This window comes from Crinia signifera, chromosome 3, assembly GCF_055691185.1.
Source record: "Crinia signifera chromosome 3, ASM5569118v1, whole genome shotgun sequence".
NCBI classification, from domain to species: Eukaryota; Metazoa; Chordata; class Amphibia; order Anura; family Myobatrachidae; genus Crinia; species Crinia signifera.
This window is the reverse complement of record NC_139219.1, coordinates 296,561,215-296,576,466: the sequence shown is the minus strand read 5'-3', so window position 1 is coordinate 296,576,466 and position 15,252 is coordinate 296,561,215.

The window sequence follows — 15,252 nt, the reverse complement described above, 5'->3', positions numbered from 1 at the left end:
CTCTAAACATTTGGGGGCGTGGCCTAAGCACAAGAGGTGGCCACACCTCCCACACGTAGACCATGCCCCCCAAATTTTGACGGGGCCCAGCATTCCTCTCGGCTGCCATGGACACACCCTGTGCCATTAGCACATGGTATTATTGCACAGCGGCTGCACCCAAAGGCACAGAGACTGTGCAATCCATCTTTAAATGAATCAGGCCCTGAGTTCTCTCCTACACCTCACATGTTTTGCCAAATTGGAAACTAATGGTGTATTTCCTAGCTAAAATTATTATTAAAATAATAATTATTATTATTATTAGTGACATGCATAGAACTGGAACATTGACAGTAGATACAATAAATGTAGACATAAAAGCAAATAGTACACAGTTTCATAAGTGATAACATTGTAATTGGAAAAGATTGTGGCTAATACAAGAAGATTGAGGGCCAGATGTATCAAGCTACAAAAAGTGATAAAGTGGAGAGTGATAAACAGCCAGCCAATCAGCTCGTACCTGTCATGTTACAGGCTGAGCTTGAGAAATGGCAGGTAGGAGATGATTGGCTGGTTGTTAATCACTCATCCTTCTCTCCGGGCTACCTCTCGCCCGCCTCGCCCCTCTCCAATCCATTCTTAATCTCCCATCGCTTTACCTCCGCCTCCACCCTCTGTCTATCTCTTCACTGGCTCCCCATTCCTTTCCGAGTTCTCTTTAAACTCCTCACCACCACCTACAAGGCTCTCTCCTCCTCCACCGCTACTTACCTCTCTTCACTGATCTCTATCCACACTCCCTCCCATCCCCCACTCCGCCGTCGACCGCTGCCTGACCTCTCACCTAATCACCTCCTCCCACTCCCGTGTCCAAGACTTCTCCCGCGCTGCCCCCTTGCACTGGAACAATCTCCCTCCACCCATCAGGCTTTCTGATTCCCTTACCTCCTTCAAGCACTCCCTCAAAACCCACTTATTCCGACTAGCACATCCCTCCTCCTCCTATCCTGCCTACCCTACCCCTCCATCCGTTCCCATCCCGTCCTACTTATCATATTGTTTTTTGTTCGTCCACCCACCTCTATCTGTTAACTTTTATGAGTAGGGCCCTCCTTCCTCACGTACTCACCCTACCTCTTTACCTCACCTGTGCTCCTGCCCCGTTCTTCCTCTACTTCATCTTCAGTCTCCTCGACAATTTCCACACCTACTTCAGAACTGATGCTGATTTTAGTTCTACCAGCTACACCCCTATTTATGCTGTATTTTATCAACACACCCTGGGGGGGTGATATTTGTTGAGGTGTCTGCAAAGAAGGGGACTTCATTTAATGTTTTCTGACAGATATGGAGCAGTGAAGGAACAAGACCAGTCTTGCTGCAGCATTTACAATGGATGGAAGTGGATATAGATGGGCCAGGGCAATGCTGAATAGTAGTAGGTTGCAGTAGTCTGTTTGGGAGATGGAAGAGATGGAAGAGTTCTGATAGCAATTTGAATAAACCCAAAAAAATAGGACGGGTGTAAAATAAAGCAGGGGAATGGAACCAAGTGTGACACCAAGGTGGCAGGCTTGTGTGACTGAAGAAATTGTCATGTTATTGATGCTGAGGGAGATCTGAGTGGAAGTGGTGGCTTTGAGAGCAGAGAAGATGACCTGTTTTGGGCTGTAATTGGAGAGAAAGGCTGGACCAAGACTTGAGTGTGAAGCAAGACAGAGATGTGCTGGAGACAGGTTAAAGAGGTGAGCTTCAGGTCAGTTGCATCACTGGGTGGTGGGAGGGGGGGTGGCAAGCGTGGTGTGAAGGCCATATTTTTGGTGTCACCCTTAAAATGGTGATACCAAAGTGTCAAATCCTTAGTGACAGTAGCTGGGTCCTGCACTATATCATTACATGCAACACATGGTAAGGTGGCCATACATCATAAATACCTTCTTACAATCATGATTGTATTAAACTTTCCCTTCAACTTCCCAGCAGTCCTTGGTGGTTTTTGGACACACAATGTGCTCACAATCTGTCATACAATCCATCATACAATACAGCTGCTGCATACGACCAGTCGTCTCACAATCGATTTTATGCACCTAAACTGCCTGATAACTGCCAATCAAATGCCGCTGCTTGTATGAGCCATCGTACAACCGATTGTATGTGCTTAGAATCACATGAAACGGCTCCCAATCCCAACTGATTGGACTTGCATCACGTCTGATCAGAGGACCAATCTTCCAACCTGCGGGGCCGCGCATTGCACAATTGTGTGCACACGATGTGAACATAATCTGCATACAATCCATCATATAATCCCTCGAGATTGTATGATTGGGTGCAATGTCTTTCAGGTGTATGGGGGCTGAGTCAGCAATGCAGACTGACTTTAAATTAAGCCAACCACAAAACCTGTGTAAATCTCCCAGTTTAAAGGGATAGTATGGTAAGCCTAGGCAGAGAAGGTGGAATTGGGGCGAGAAGGAAAGTTGATGAGATGAGTACACAGACTTCCATATACACATTAAAATGTTTACAATTGTCAAATAGAAACTGTAATACTGTATGTTTTGCAGATCCAGCCCACCCAAATGAGGCAAACTGTATCGTAATCTTTGTCACAGCCCTTCTACCGGCAAATCTTGGATTCAAATCGGCAACAGGACAGCCATATCTCTAACATGCCAGCAGCCTGAATTACAGACGTGCCAAGAAAACTTCAAAGGTGTCTTCACGGAGCATTATGTATTGCAATCAGCTGTGGGGGGGGGGGGCTGTTCAAGCGCAGCCAGGCATCTCGGGCCATGGAAGACATTACGCAACCGAATGGGAACCTTTGTGATCTTCTAACATCCATGAACTTGACACCCTTTTAAGTTATGTGTATCCATGCCCCTTAACAGTGTGATGTAATTGAGTTTTATCTTATTCTCTATTTAAAATAACAACAAAAAAAACAGAAGTCACAGCCTGCAGTCAACTCACCGAAGTCTGATTTCATTAAAAGTAAAACAAACTTACATTGCATGCAGACATGTCGCACTGTCATTGCTGATCAGCCAGCTGGATATGAATCCGTAAACTGTATTATCTAGATATACTCTATACCAGGGGTGGCCAAAGCGGTCCTTGAGATCTACCAGTGTCCACGTTTTCCAGATCACCTAGCTGGTGCACAGCTGTCGTCATTACTAACTGTCACATTTCCCAGATCACCTAGCTGGTGCACAGCTGTAGTCATCACTAACTGTCACATTTCCCAGATCACCTAGCTGGTGCACAGCTATAGTCATTACTAACTGTCACATTTCCCAGATCACCTAGCTGGTGCACAGCTATAGTCATTACTAACTGTCACATTTCCCAGATCACCTAGCTGGTGCACAGCTATAGTCATTACTAACTGTCACATTCCCCAGATCACCTGGCTGGTGCACAGCTGTAGTCATTACTAACTGTCACATTTCCCAGACCACATAGACTATATATATGCACCAGCTAACTGTCACATTTCCCAGATCACCTAGCTGGTGCACAGCTGTAGTCATTACTAACTGTCACATTCCCCAGATCACCTGGCTGGTGCACAGCTGTAGTCATCACTAACTGTCACATTTTAAAACATGCTGCATTCCTTCCTACTATAGATCCACAGGTTGCCTGGACAACATGCACCGTTGGTAGATCTTGAGGACAGGTTTGGCCACCCCTGCTCTATACCAATCGCTGAAGGAAATGTTTTATCTTCTGTGCATGAGATTCCACTCTTCATTTATTCACAAATCACAGAAGATTATGGATCTAATATTCTGTCATTTTATTCTAAAATGTATTAACTTTTAAAAAACAAAGGGCCTAATTCAGACCTGTTCTCTAGGCTGCTGCCCCGCCGAACGCCCCACCCCCACCGCTGCGCGAATCCTGTCGCTAGCATGTGGCCGAACTGGAGAAAAGTCATTTGATGGTCACAGACCATCAAGTGATCTCTCTCCTCTTCTGGAATAAAAGTCTAAACTGACTTTTATTCCGGCCACAGATCGCTGAAAAGGGGGCGGGCGCTGAAGTTATGTCATGTCAGCTGCCCGCACCATGCAGGCATCAACCCGCCTGCTTTTCCAGGGGAACGCCCTGCATTTTCATGGGGACGCCCATAAAAATGCTGGACGTTCCTCTGCAGCCGCCCCTGGGCCTCCCTGTCTGGAGCGAACAGCTCGGCGAGTGTGAGACTCACCAAAGACATTGGCTCCCGGGGTATGTGCATGCGCATATTCAAACCCGAACAAACATGTCTGAATCAGTACCATACCTCCCAACAGTCCAGTTTTTTGCGGGACCGCCCCGTTTTTTTGGGATGGTCCCGTGTCCTGCCCGTGGTGGGGGGGCAGCTGGGAGCCCCGCCCCCCAGCGTGAAGGGAATAGGCACACAGCATCTATTCAGCGGCACAGAGGATGGAAAATGGGGGCATGGCCCGATGGCAGCCTCATTTGCATATGACACACCCTCATTTACAGAGACCACACACCCCACCACGCGAGTGTCCCTCTTTGAGTACTTTAGAAGTTGGGAGGTATGCAGTCCCAAAGTTTCAGCATGTTGGAGACAGTAGGCTTAAGGTCCATACACACTGAGCAACTATGCCCAGCGTGTATGGACAGCGATGATCGCATTCATCGCTGGGGGAAAGCCGCTCAGTGCATACACACTGAGCGCCTTTCCCCCTGCCCGGCGCCGACGGAGGGAGGGATGGCTTTGCATAGCGCAGCGCTATGCAAAGCTGTCCTCAAAGTATAACCAGCAGATGAGCGGCTTTCCCGGCAATGATGCGGGAGCGCCAGGGCCGGCGCCACCACTAGGCAGCTCTAGGCATTTGCCTAGGGTGCCGGCCACTGGAGGGTGGTAATGAGCTGCCTGGAGGAGCAGCAGCAGCAGGAGGAAGGGTCCCGACACCGAGGAGAGCAGGAGGAAGCAGGTGAGTGAGCCTACCCCCATCCCTGGAGCCCGCACTGACCCCCGTGAAGCTCTAACCGCTTCCCCCCTCCCGTACCCACATCTCCCTCCACCAAAACACTGCATCTACCTTCATCAAACCCCCACCGACGGAGCTGAGCATAGTGGCGACCGCATTAACCCCCCGGCGTCCGCATTAATCCCTCCCCTGATGGAGTGGAGCACCGCATTTACCACCCCCTCCCCCCAGAGCAGGAGAGCGCCGGGGCACCGGGGCTCCCACCCGCCTGCGGCGCTCCGGTGCCCTGCACCGGCACTGGGGAGTGCACAGCAGCACTCACTGCCGGTGCATACACACTGGGCGGCTTTGAGCTGAAAGCCACTCAAACCTGCTGTGTTTAGCGACTTACAGCTCAAAGTCGCCCAGTGTGTACGGGCCTTTAGTTACAGATCTCCACATTCCTGTATTTCAATATGCCCTTGTTATCTAGAAGAGTGTAAATTAGTCATCTGTAGATGCCTGTTTGAGGCTAGGAGAGATTACATTTGGTTATATTAAATCTGCATGCACACAAGAAATTAAGTGTGTATTAAAAGAAAGCTGTACAGAAGGAGGAATGCCCTTATCTCAAATATCTTCCACTTAATAAAGTATTTGATAGCTACGCAGATGTACAGTAAATGAGAAATATCATGCACTTAATTTGAAACATTTTGCATGTGATAATAAGTAATGGTGCCCGACTTCAGTGTATTTGTGTTCATGGTATTTTCATATTATCTTTCTATTGTTCCAGCGGTAGCTGAACTTTCGGAAACATTAAAGGCAAACCCTCTATCCCAGCCTCTGCATAAGAACTTATAATAACAATTGAAACAGAGGCACCAGAATATTTCCATTAGCAAAAATGCTGCAGACCCAAGAGAAAATAGAATTGAATGAAAAGAGGCGATCTTTCAGGTGGCGCATACTAACAAGCTATGACAGAATGCAATCAGTTCTGATTCTATCACATACTGAACAAAACTTATGTTTTACATAGATTTAACAAATTCATTTATTTGATATGATTTGTCTCTCATCCACTATTGTTGGAAAGGAAATGCAGCACTGTATGGGCAGGATAGACACTGCTTCTCAAAATTCAATTACATTCTCTGCTGTTCGTAGAAGACGTCCTTGTTATTCCCAGAGGAAACGTGAAATCTTTTAAAGGGTAATAGAATCAATTGATTTTTGACTAACGCCCAAATAATGGAGCAAGTCCTTACTGAAATGTAACCTGCTTGACAGTAGTATTTTCAATGGCAAATTTCCATTTTACAACTGGTTACTATCAGTAACAGCTACCAACGGAACAATGTGTGCTCTTCCTAAATTGCTTTCTATTCCTCGTTCTTAAACATGAGTCTCAGCATAGTACATTGTACATAACATACAGTATAGTATACAGATGGAGCGCCTCTCAGCCAGCTCAGGGAATCGCCAGAGCTGCTCCATCTGTATATATATATATATATGTGTGTGTAATGTATAGAGACAGGATTATATGCACCATAAAAAGCCTGAAATATGCATGCAAATATGCATGAAAAATACTTAAAATATGCTTGAAAAGTGTTAAAATATGCTACATTAAATAATAAAAAAAGAATTTTTTTACTTATTTATTTAAAAATCAGCATAAAATGAGTTGCAAATAAACCTCAAAAATAGGCCCACAGCTGCAGATGTCTAGTGCTATAAACAGGACTTTTTTGGGCTGCTACAGCAGACTGCATCGTCCAAAGCTCTTGCATCAACTACTTGGACCCTCATCTCCAGCGCCGATGGATCGAATGTCAGCATAGTGTGTGAGGGCGCCACATACTCACTGTGATACGGCATTTCCTCCGTGCCGCGTGATGTCACAACCCTTCTGCTGCAGAAGTCTGCCTCTTGGTGTAAAGTCCCAGGCCAGGGGCAGGCAAAGGTTCAGGAGCTTCGTAATGGCATCCACCCCGACTGACTTTTATCAACATGAATTGGCAGCCTAGAGCAGTGTCAGACACATCGTACATCCAAGGTTCCCCACACTGCGCACATATTGCCCCAGCCTGCACACTCTACCACTACCTGGCCAGCAGCAGCAGGGCAAAGCAGTGCCGTGATTCGCGGGTGGAAAGGGGGCAGTGCCTAAAATATGCACCATCACTAGATTTTAGGTAAAATATGCAATAACCAGTGAGAATGGGCAAAATATGCAAATGTATATGCAAATATGCAAATGCATATAATAATCCTGTCTCTAGTAATGTATTTTTATTGATTTAAATATTTATTACAACCAATGACTGTGATGTTAGTGTATTAGAATGCTTACTATTTGTAGACACTCCCTTACTAAATATGTGTAAGCCAGAATCTTCGGTGATGGTCCCTAAGACCAGGGGAATGCTGGGAAGTGGATGGTGCTGAGACAGTGTGTCTGGAGTTGGATGGAAGAAAACAGCACTGGCTGGGGAGGAAGCAGTGGGGCAGCAGCGTTAATCAGATCAGTGCTGGGGCGGGCGGCGGTGACCAGATCATCAGTGTCCACTGTCCAGCGCCGCAGCGGGCGGGCAGCGGTGGCTATTACATCTTTAAAATACTGTAATGTGTCAAATGTCTCTCCGGCTTTTGATTGGCTGAGATAGAGCACTCTCAGCCAATCAGTGGCCGCGGAGGAAGGCCACTGATTGGCTGAGAGTGCTCTATCTCAGCCAATTATTAGCCGGGCAGTCATTTGACATGTTATTTTAAAGTTGTATCAAAAAGGGGGGTTTTGGGTAAGGCGCTAGAATCACTATGTGTGAGGGAGCTGCTCAACTCGAGTGGTCTAAGCTCATTCAAGTGCAGTACAGAGGATGGATGGTTAAGCGCTCACCTAGTGTGTGTTATTGGTGATATATATAGGATGCAGATACAGTATGTAAAGAAAATATGTTTATTGTGACAACAATTGGTATATACAATAAGTAGGGGTAAACAACGTGGGGTGTGGGTGCCCTGGGCACAGATGGTACTCTGTAATTGATGTGGAGGTAAAAAGTCAATGGTAATGACAATGAGCCCTGGTGGGGAATGAGGGTGTCAGCAGACCCCTTTTTACCATAAACCTCCTGCAGTTTATGTCTCAAAGTGAAGGTGAAGTGGGAAGGTGTGCTGGGCCCCGGTGGGGAATGAGGGAATCAACGGATTCCTTTGTAACCATAAACCTCCTAGGTTTATGTCCCATGCACTTTGTGGTAACGGTGGGGGCCTCCGGGAGCCTGAGGTGCGGTAAAAGTTAATGTCTGTGCGGTGAAGGGGTGTGATGGCAGTGAGCGGCGTCCCACTCACTCACCACTTACCCTGTCAGCCGGCGGCGGGGATGCGTGTCGGAGCTCAATGTGACGCTCCGTGTGGTAAAGTCCTCAGTCTTTAGGGTTCAGCCTGGTGGGTGCTGGATCAACAGACGGTGCGGCTGGGGATGGACGTGCTGTCCGCCGCTGCCCGTCTGCCCGGCTCCACGGACTGTGTGGCTGGCGCGTCGCTTCCGGGTAGCGGTGATTGGCTGGGTGCTGCTTGTCCCGGAGTGACGTAGCCGGGAGTCCGTGCGCTCAACTCAGAGAGGAGGAGACTTGGCCGTGGAGTGTCAGTCTGGATGTTGCTATGCCAACGCGTTTCGGCCTCTCTGGGCCTTTGTCAAGGATGACATCAGGACCAGGGCTACCTACGGGATGAAGATAGGTAAGTATCAGTATGTAAGGGCTTTGGATGTATTAAAGTTTTATTTTAAATGTGTGTCAGTGTGTTTATTTTACTATTTTTCATACTGTGGAACTACAAGTGCCAGCGGGCCCTTTAATGCCCCGCAGGCTGGGACTTGTGGTTCTCCAAGTCCCAGCTTGCGGGGGAGGCTTGCTGGGATTCATAGTTCACCAGTATTAAACAATAGTTTATTCTTTTTTTTTACACCAAGATCAGCCCGGTGACCACAGCCCAGGGTCACCGGGGACAGCACCAGGCTTCAGCCTGGTCAGGTAAGTCCTGGAGGGGGGGGACCCCTTTATTGGGGGTGTCCCCACTCCCCCAGGGCCCCTGGCCAGGCTGACCGGTCGGTAGGGTTAATGTTTTGGCCGCGGGACCTTATGTTGGACGCTGTCCGGGATCTCCTGCACCCGGACAGCCGGCGGATGTTGCGGGCCACGTGAGCGCTGGAGGAGATCCCCGGCAGCGTCTCACGACTCGCTCTGGTCCCGGGCGTCGGGGCGTTGCTAGGCAACGACCACGAACTTCCGCCTGGCAGCTCCCCGCGTCGCCAGCTGATGTCAGCTAGGCGGTGCGAACTTTCAAATAAAGAGCCGGCGTCTGCTGGGCACAGACGCCGGTTATAGCTTTACTCAGCTACTCCCCGGTCCCTTGCGCTGTCTCTATCTTTGACCTCCTGGGCTTGCTCCTGGTCACGTTGTTGAGATCCTGCCTGTCTTCACTGGTGGGAACTGGAGTGTCATCATCCAGCTCCAGTGTCCCAGCCCAGCCACCCTGGTGATCTTCTTAGGGTCACGTAAGTGCTCCTGTGGAGCCTGGTTCTTTTATTTTGAAGCTGCCCTTCTCTTTTTTTCCGTAGGCTTTCTAGCCTTTTATTTGGTCACCTTGTGGGGGTTTTGGACCTTGCTCCTCCGTGGGCCTGGCCCATACTCTTATTTCCATTGTCATTCTGATACCCTCATTTCCTTGCCTGCCCTTTGTTTTTCTCGGATAGGTAGGTCCTCTCCCTCTTCCGTCCCAGTCTTTGTTTGGGGATTCGCTACCTGCTGTGTAGTTGTTGTTGTTGTTGTTGTTTGTCTACGTGGAGATTCCCCGTCTCTTGTCACTTGTGCCTGCGACTGGGTCGCTTTCCCGGATTTGGCCCGGTGCCGGCAGACAGGGTTTTTTGTTACAGTTAGGCCCAGTAGTTAGCTTGTCCTTTTGAAGTCACCCCTGACGATCGCTTACCCCTTGTCATCTCACAGACCTAGCTGCATCGGGCTCCTTCGAACGCGGCGGCCACAGGTGAAGCCTAGTACCTGCAGGGGTTTGTCATCTGCCCGGGGTACTTAACAGAGTCAGCATAGGGTTCGCTGTGGCCGTCCTAACCGGCGGTCCCGGCTACGGGCTCACGCCTGACCTCCAATTCCCTGGTCCCTGTAACTGTTCCCCAGTGTCTAGTGGCAAGCATAACACCTTATATAATAAGTGTCCCCCGGCTGTGACATTACCCTGCTGGCTGGTTTGGCCTGGGGCTGGTTCTTAAAATACGGGGGACCCCTAGTCATTTTGTCCCCCATATTTTGGGAACCAGCCCCGGACCTGGAGCCTGGGGCTGGTTGTTAAAAATCGGGGAACCCCTATTTGTCGGGTTCCCTGATTTTTAATTACCGGCCCGGCTCTTTCAGCCTGGTGCTGGTTTTGGCTGTGGGGGGGGACCCCACGCTGTTTTTTTTTATATTTATTTATTTTTTCTATTTTTTTACACTGCAGCCTGCACGGATCTGACTGATCCGTGCAGGCTAAAGCCAAATACGACAGGGAAAGCAAGGTGTATTTTCCTGTCGTATTTGCGTGGCTGTTTTACACTAATTAGCAGCCGTATTATCAGTACGGCTGCTTAGTACATCAGGAACCACCATTCTTTTGAATGGTGATTCCTGTCGTATCCTTTCGATGGTGTAGACATTCATATTTGTAAATACAAATAGGAATGTTCCATCTTTAGGAATACAAATTGTTGTATTTTCGGGATTGTAAATCCCGAAAATACAAATGTGTAAAAAATAGGTGTATTTCTGCCTACGAATACACCTATTTTTTACGAATCCATTTTGGTAAATTTCCCCCATATTGTCTTGTTTGTTGGTTTAATATCACCCTTCTGCTGTCTGTAAGCACATAAATGGCTTCCGATTAATGTTTTTCTTTCTGTGCAAAACCAAATGCCAAATGTGTGCCTGCTTCTGAAAAAAAAAATATATATATATATATATATTTTTTTTTTTTTTTTGGGGGGGGGGCACTAAATGAATGTCTTGCCCCGGGCACCAGAAACCCTAGTTTCGGCCCTGTCCTACCTGCCATGTTACAGGCTGGGTTTGAAAAATGTCAGGTAGGAGCTGATTGGCTGGCTGTTTATCACTCTCCACTTTTTCAATTTTTGAAGCTTGATACATCTGGCCCTGTGAGAGGGATGTACCAAGCCTTTGCGGTACACTCCGCCACACATCGCAATAATATTAATTGCATACAGGGCCGGTGCAAGGCACCAGAGCGCCCCAGGCAAGTCGGGGTGGGGGCGCCCCGGTGTCTGCCGCCCGGGTACCTGTCCTGCGGCGCTGTAAAGCTGGCGGCGACAGCGGGGGGTCCCTGCAGACAATAAGAAATAACGAGCGATATCCGCCGGGCTATGCGGAAGCGCTTCTGTTTTCGAAACACTGGCCGCACGGTGCACGCTGATTGGCTGAATCTCAGCCAATCATTGTGCGGCCAGTGTTTCCAAAACAGAAACGCTTCCGCATAGCCCGGTTATTTCTTATTGACTGCAGGGACCCCATGCTGCCGCCGCCGCCAGCTTTTACGCACATATACGCCGCAGGACAGGTACCCGGGTGGCAAGGGGGGGTGAAATACCGCCCTCCAGTGGCCGGCGCCCTAGGCAAATGCCTAGATTTGCCTAGTGGTGGAGCCGGCCCTGATTGCATATATACTAACATTTGTATTTATTATTGCAATGGACAGCTCTTCCAAAAAGAGCTGCCCTTTGTGATGCCAGTACTTCCAAGGTTTCTGCCTAGGGGGTCCCAGGCAACAACCCGGAAGTTTCTGCCTGGGCCTGGGGGAACGCAGGGGTGCTGGGAGGGATCTGATCACATCCCTCTAGGGCACGATGTGGAAATAGGCCTGGCATTGCCCAGTACACATGGGAAATGTGGCCAAAGCCCCAAAACAGTCTTTTGGCTGCAATTATCCTTAAGTACATCCTGCCCTGTGGCCGCCACTCTAATATCATTGTAGCACATGTACAGTGTGACAGTGACAAAGATAACTCAACATTGACGGGTCCCTCCATCCCTGAATCAGGCCCATTGTCCTGTAAAATAATAAGCAAAATCAGATATAAGTTGCACATGTTCTGCTTGAACCGTTTCCTTATACATTATTGTGTGACCTTGGTAAAGTCATGGGACCATGCAGCTTAGTGGGGAGGAATATTCAGCACAGGGAGCATTATACCATATATTACGGGAAGTGCTCAGCTTTTAGGCTCTAGGTCCATAACAATAGAGAAGTAAAATGTGGATAAGTTGCCATATTACTAAATCCAACCAGCGGTAGAAAAAGCTGAATAGGACATAATGGAGATAACGGATTTAAAGCCATGAATCACATGCAATTTGTAATTCATAAAATGACGGATGAGAAATATGACATGCATTGCTTGGTATTATGTCATGCAGCATTGCACTTTGTGGCTTGTGTCTACAATGCTGTTAAATCATTATACTAATTATATATGGTTACAATGTATCTCACATTGGACTGTTAGCCAAACCGATTTAAATGTGAACACGTTTCATCTGCACTGACTCTACCTAAATGCTGCCCGTTTCTGCATAACACAATGCTTTGTAATAAAATCACATTAGTGTGGTACACAGTTTATAATTCATGCCGTGACAAGGATAAGAGAAAAACCTTTAGAAGTCATCATATTTTAGTTTAGAAAACAGAAAATCTGTGTATTTACCCAGCTATAAATTAACATATGTACATGTTTGCATGTTTGCATCCCTCCCAACAGTCTTTTTCACGGGGCAGTCACATTTTTGTGTGATTGTCCCATCCACAGGTAGCAGTGTCCCATGGTGGGGGTTGGCAGTTAGGAGTCCCCCTGTAGCGTGGAGCCATAGCACCCAGAGCAAGATTATGTGACTGCCCCCCCCAGCAGAAATAAAAGGGGGTGGAGCATAAGTGAAAAAGAAGGCGGGGGAGAAGGGAGAGATGAGATACAGAGAGGGAGGTTTGAGTGAAAGAGAGAGAGAAGCAGGGTGGTAGAAGGAGAACTGTGAAGCGGTGAGAGAAGTAGAGGGAGAGCAGGGGTTTGTGTTTTGTGGTGAGGACCCTCCCAGTACAAGAGGCACTGTGGCAGGTCTCTTCTCAACTGTGGTCTCCTCTGCCCTGGCTCAGGCTGGTCTCATGTGCTCACATACCCTAAGTATGGGTGGATTCGGTGGTTTTTCATAAAAGACGAACTTCTCATCTCTATCTGTGGGTGAGTCCTGGCACAGGCCCTCTGAAGATTTTGGCGCCTGGAGCTCGCGCTCTGCAGAACCACCCTCGCTACTCCCCTGTGCGCACAGTGTCTATTCACAGAGACAGAGGGACAGGAAGCATGGTCAGCAACTCTAAGAGCGCTGGCCATGCCCCACAGTGCGCTTAAACTTTTTTATGCTGCTTCTAATGAGTAATAGTTTAAAGGTTGTTATTGAAAAGGCTTATTGTTTAGACCTTGTTGAATTAATATTCAGTAATATATTCAATAGGACTCTTATTCAGTACTTTTCATTATTGTTTTTGTAATACACCATTAAAACATAATTTCATAATCCAAAATACATCATTTATTAAAACACTATTGTCACATTGGGTTGATTCTGGTTGATTCGGTCGGATGCGTATTTTCGGACAGGAACCGAGCATTCTTAGCCCCGCCTTCCGTACGGATCGCTCACACAGTCCGAATGCGGTAAAACGCAGACCGAACGGACAGCGAGTGGATTTTTCATGTGAACACCTCCTCCATCTCTGGGAACCTCCCCCATCATTTGATGGTCCGCAACCATCGAATGCAGGACCGAGTGGTCAGGCAGCACCGAGTGCTCCAGACCACTCGGGCATTTCTCCGTGCAAAAGCAGGGATCTGGGCGGTCAGCTGACATCCGGCTATGTCATATGTCCGCCCCCCACACGTGCGTCACAGCCGCATTACCATACGTACGCCCAGCGTTTTGATGGGAACGCCCATGAAACGCGGGGCGTACGCATATGGTAATGAGCCCAAACAGCCCTTCACGCCCCTCTCCACCCCCTGTTCGGATTGCTCTGACCGATCGTTTTCTGTACAGAATTCACGCCGTATTCGGACGTGCATGGCGTTCCACATGCGCAGATACGCCTCTGCACATGCGCAAACACCATCGGCCGGCAGGCCGCATTCGGAGCCATCCGACTCAACCAGAATAACCCCCATAGTTCACAACATTCATTAAAATTCAATTTTGCATACAGAACACCATCACGATTTGTTAGTTTGTCCCTCGATAGAGGGGGAACTCTTAATTTGATAAACACGTAGACAAGTTTTTAATGAAGATACTTCTGTGTGGGTTCTAAACCAATGTTCCCAACATTATGAATTAAAGCTTTAAAATATATGAATCCCCCGAGGAAGTCCTTTTAAAGGACAAAACATGTTGGAAACACTGGTTCAGAACCCACACGGAAGTATCTTCATTAAAAACCTGTATTTATTAAATTAACGGTACTATAGTATAATAAATAATGTATTTTGTATCATGAAATGATGTTTTAATTGTGTATTATAAAAACTAGGTACTTCCTCATTCTTGCAGCCACAGCTTACGCCAGTTACGTTATCCGCTTTCAGAATAGCGTAATTGTCCCCTCGCGGGCTCGCTTCGCTCAATACAACTTTACTAAAGTTAATAGATGGTGGCGTGGACACAGGAGGGTGGTGTGGCAAAAGTGGAAAAAGATAAAGTGCAGCCCCATCAGCTACTATCATTTTTTCAACCACAAACTTTAATATGGCAGTCAGGATTGTCTGGTTCTTTATATCTTTGCACTAAATATCACTCCAAGGCTTGGGCCCCTTACACTTGTGAGATTTTGTGAGATTTCATCCAATTTGAGTCAATTTATCTGAGGAGATCTGATGTGCCGTCTGACAAAATCTTATGTGCCTGATGTGTAGGACACAATCTACAATCCCGTGCCATTGAGTAGAACCAAGAGATTGGAAGAGATTGAACCTCCTGCACATAGGATAAATCTCGAGTCAATCAGGTTCAATTTGTTGAGACAATAAGTTGACAAGTGTAAGGGGGCCTTTAGTACATCTGCCATTACATTTTTAATGTGCTATATATTAACTGTGGTGGGTGGATAAACATTATAAACATTGGTTAAAGTGAGGGGGGAACGGGGTGAAACTGAGTTCCACCTCCTCATTGGCCCTGCACAGTAATTCTCACAGAAAAGCATTCTA